A 5386-nucleotide genomic window follows, 5' to 3' on the forward strand; every position below is an offset into this window, starting at 1 on the left:
CATTGTTTAGTGGAATTACCGATGCGTAATTATAACTGCACGCTCAATCCCTATACAGCTGTATTCAAACCGTTCGAGAACACCTAAATGTCAAGGAAATATCTATTATTTTAATCCGTTCCAAAATTTTCGGATTTTTACTCGTATAGTGAAACACGTTTTCCCCATATAAAATAATGTAAATTACGATAATACGTTCCTTGCTGGAAGCAAAAAGTATAACTTGGTCTCGATTTTTCATGATTTTGCTTTTCACATCTATGGTTCTTTATATTCTTTGGCTTTTCACAAACAACACTAAGATGATACTTTTATTACCCAGTAAACACTAGTCTTAACATTCTTGTTTTGTGGCCTTGATACAATTGCTGCTATATTTATAACACTTAAAATTTAAAGCAAAAGTCACTTAAATCGTTTGCGGACAATCTCATAAAATTACATATAAAAAAAACAAATAAAATCGTTTAACAGTGGACCAGTATTTTTTTTTTTTGCAATCCGCAGGTTGAAGAATACTGATTTAAACTATTTAAACTCATTTTTATAACTTAAAATTAAGTCGTAAAGTGAGCATTCATTTTATAAAGTTTACCTAAAACTAAATACTATGAATGAAATTTACGAAGTCCAAAAAAATAACAGATTTTCTAGCTCTTCAGAACCGTGCTTATATTTTTGTTTGCTAATGAAACATATACAGTGGAACCTCGTTGAAAGAGTTTAATTCGTTCCAAAAATTTCCGGATTTTTACGTTTTTATAAACTAATGTAAATTACGATAATACGTTCCTTGCTGGAAGCAAAAAGTATAACTTGGTCTCGATTTTTCATGATTTTGCTTTTCATATCTATGGTTCTTTTTATTCTTTGGTTTTTTATTCGAAAACATGTAAGTGTTATTAAATTTTACACAAAACATGTCTGAACACAAGTTTGGAAATGTTGTGATTACAAACAACACTAAGATGCAACAAGAATGACCACTAACACTAGGAACTGTTTTCCAATTCACACACGGTGAAGTGAGTTTATGTTTGTTTATATTACTTGTATCAATTCGGGGACTTGTTGGAAGTCTCTTTATACTTTTAATATTTGTTTATATAAAAAAGCGTACATAGTGTATATTATATATTACAATAATGCTTGGACACAATACATTTGTGTTTTGCATTTACAGAGAATACAAATTATATTTGCAAAGTACAGTCTGCTTTAAACAAAGATGACGAAAAAAATCGAAGATGGTTAATATATTCAAAAATACACATAATATGTGTACACAAGTTCCGGACTTCTCTTCTCATCGTCACTCGTTAAGCGAGTCAGTTTTCTTATTATTCATTTTCCACTGTATTCATATTTCATAAATTGGCAATAAGTCAATTTTAAATTAATTAATTATTACCTCAATTTTGTATTATTGTAGATTAACATTTTGATATTATAATAATAATAATATTTAATCTACAAACACAATATGTCAAGCACTGACAATGAAAATCATAACTACAATACTGATATCAATTCTGATATAAATTCCGGTTAATTTTGGTTTACGGTTCGTAAGTAAATTAGTGGTCAATTTTAAAAGAAATAATAGAAATTAGATTGTTGTAAATTTTAGAAAATACATATAATAATGTTGGAAGATTAAAAATATTTAATTATTATCGTCTAGAATCTAGATTGTTTGAATGATAATTGAGTGCGTGCTATGGATCAATTAGTTCCAATATACGCTTTAGATTTTGAATATTAGTGTGTGTGTGTGTATATGAGCTGTCTGCAGCAAATGCGCAACCCTTTGGAGCAATTGTTTGGCTACGTTGGATGTGAAATTTTCTTAGGGTGGTATGAATTGGATAGTTATCAGTGAATATTTGTGTGTGTGTGTGTGTGTGCGTGGGGGAGGTTTTCGATATGTACATGTAGATTGTTAATTAAATTCGAGCTGACGGAGGGGTTGGGGGGACGACGACGATGGGGATCCAGCAGGTTGGGGGTGGTTAGGTTTACATGACAGCAATCTGTCCGCGACACTCCTCCGTCCCTGTAACCGGCGTCGCCGCCGCCTCCACCGCCTCCGCCGTCACGGCCGGCACGCGGTCCGTCCACGCATTTAATTATACGGTCTAACCGAGCGCACTTGATTCGGATAAATACTCGGCCCAACGAATACGAATTACATAATAATCAAACACAAACAGAATTTACGAAATAATATAATATGCAAATAAACTGCTGCTACGACGACATGATACACCACCTTCACATTACCCACATGACAATAATAATAATACTGTCTGCTGCAGACAATTTGTTCCGTTCATTAATCATTATATTTCTTTACTTGAAACGTAATTTTCTGCTCGTTTATACTGTCATATACATTTCATATAATTAGAATAACAAATATTTTTATTCTATAGAAATCAACGTACATTTCTTCTTACTCAGAGTTTAAATGTAATTGTAAACAGTTTTTAGATATTTATTAACGAGAGTTAGTAAAATAATGATAGTTTAAAACTGTATTATTATGTTATATCATCACTTAAGCACTTAGAAATAAGTGAAAAGAAAGTTTCTGCTTCGTAATAGTCTGGATTTACTGTTTATTAATTGAAAATACGCAATGTTGAGAATTATGTGTTGCAGAAATAATAAGGCTTGATACATCGCATATCTACATGAATGAAGATATTTGATGGATAGAATTCCGTCTAACAAATAGCGACAATGTAAGTTGCAAGATTAAATGCAATTGTATCGATATAAATGAAAGAGGAAGGAAGATGTCTGGACGCTTTGATGGGCAATTTAATACGTAAATTAACGTTCATTTAGTGTTCGAGGGGGGTGGGATGAGGTGGTTGGATGCACGGGTGAAGGGGCCACTCGCAAAACAATGAATATTGTTTATATTACAATGGGCTCAGGTTGACAATACTATTTAATTAATTTTAAACAAGGGAGATGATGCGGACGACTGGAATGGAGCCATACAGAGACCGGTGGGGAGGGGGTTTGGATGAGGCATCAAAAACCCACCCCAACGGCCGCCGCCTCCTCCACGAGCGCGCCACCCCCCCTCAATCCAGTTAATTCAGAATCCGGCAGCGTATTTAGAAACAATGTAGCAATAAGCATCAATTAGTGCGCGGCAGTGAGTTTGTTTAGTCTCAATTACACGCAACAGCCGAGTCCTCGGCCAGTCGCGCGCGCTCCAAAAGCTGCTGCCTTCGTGCACAGAGCCCAGAGCTCTCCTCTCTGTTCGACGCTGATAAATTCCATCACGCCTCAGCTCGCTCATTAAAACTAAAAACTGGCGAGGGAAAAGCAAAGTTATATAACCGAACCGAACTCCAAACTGAAACCAACCCCCCATCTAGCAGCGCACGACCCTCAGGAGCTATTTCTATTCATTTCTTCTTGACCTGCACGAGCATTCACATGTGTATTCGATGAACCGTTTTTGCAACAATCCGGGTTTTGCCGGTAATTAACCGAGACCGCCCTCAGTCAATACGTGCGATTGATTACAGCCAGATTTTTCCACCGGCGATTTACATTTAATTGCCCGAATTACCTCAATCAATAACGCGTGCCGCCGGCTTGACGTGTACCCCCCAACATCACCCCTTTTCCACCCTCACCTCACCCCCACGGCCATCCCGCATTTCTCACTGCTAATCCCTCAATTAATCCCAAATACTACTACGATCTATCACTATTATCTACATTGCCAGATTCATATACGGGTTGCATGCACGTCGCTCTATATCTATAACAAAGACAGAAAGATGATACCAACAATTCATGATACCAACAACTCTACTTTGTACATTTCAATTCCTAAATTAATCATGAAAAAACAAATTAGCGATCTTTTATTGTAACTAAAGTAACATTTAATAATAATGTTAACTGTAAATGCAGAGTCAAATTTGCATCATTAAGTCTATTGTAACAACCCTGCAATTCAATTTCCTTTATTCAGTTAAAGTAAATTTGTAATGAAATGTAACATACATTTTATTTAAATTTATAATTTGTTATATTAATAAAAAAATAACTGGTTTAACAATTTGCTGATGATAATTGAATAAATTTTCCATAGTGTTTCTGTATAAATCCGGAAACGTGAATGCGAGGAAATGGTAGATAGAAATAATCAGCGAGTTCCATTAAGGGAATCGTAATTAATCACAATTCTTGAGGAAATTATTAAGTACTAGGGTAGGGTGTTAGTAGAGGTGATTGGTGGTGGTGGTGGTGGTTGTGGTGATTGTGCGAAGAAAAGACGCGGATAATTTGTAAATTGATGGATGCGAACTGGAGCGGCTCAAATTGACAAACAAAATGGATAGCGCAATTAAACGGCTAATCGAATGATTGATACGAGCACGGCTCGGCCCGGCGCACAAATTAAAACATACCTATTCAAAACTGCGAATAATTATAATTCAATTTGCCGGAACTCCCGAAACTCCCGAAATTCAACCGGATCCCAGCAGTTCACTTAATTAACTCGCATTAGGTCGATCACTATTTTACTAAAAAAAAAATAAAAAAAACAACAACAGCAGAACAAGCAAAAAAAAATATCGTGTGTTGTTGCTTCGAAAATCAAAATTTGTATTGAAAAAAAAAATTAGTATTATTTGTTTTCCAATAATTTGCTTTATTAATAAAGTATACATGTAATCCAATTGATGTATAATAACATATTTGTATATACGTTTTAAAATCAAAAAACAGATACAAAAGTTCGCTTAGTTGGCGTTAATACATTTGTTTCTGAAAAAAAAAAAACAAAAGTTGTTTCTCAATTTGTTAAAGTCTAACGATATTTCATTTCAAATTTTAAGAAGATCTGCAGTTGTCAACTAACTAAATTCAAATTTCTACAGGATTACAAATTCTGCGTTTTTTGTCATCAAAATTATAGCCTTCTTGTTTATCTTCATATTCCACTAGAACTAAGATATATGTATTTCCAAACAAAAGTTCATGTCTTTACTTTTTGTAGATTCCTTTCTGTTGCGAAAAGTTCTTAGTAAACTGAATACAGTTTATATAATATTTCTTGTCAATAAAAGAAAACAACTAAAGATTATAATAATTTTCCCTGAGACAAGTTTACTTGCTGATATATATTATTTGATTGGTAAATTCAAAAAAATCCCCTATTTTAATTTAAAATGAAATAGCTTTGTCTTTATTTGGTAAAATTGTATTAAAATTGCTGAATAAATTTACTTAATTATTGTAAAACATTATATATTCTGCAAAATCCTCTACAACTAATCATAGAGTCGTGCCAACATGAAGATTTGTTTGATACTGCTGCACGTAAATGTATTATACATTTATTGTG

The sequence above is a fragment of the Nicrophorus vespilloides genome, unplaced genomic scaffold (assembly GCF_001412225.1).
Source record: "Nicrophorus vespilloides isolate i.1.1-1 unplaced genomic scaffold, Nicve_v1.0, whole genome shotgun sequence".
NCBI lineage: Eukaryota > Metazoa > Arthropoda > Insecta > Coleoptera > Silphidae > Nicrophorus > Nicrophorus vespilloides.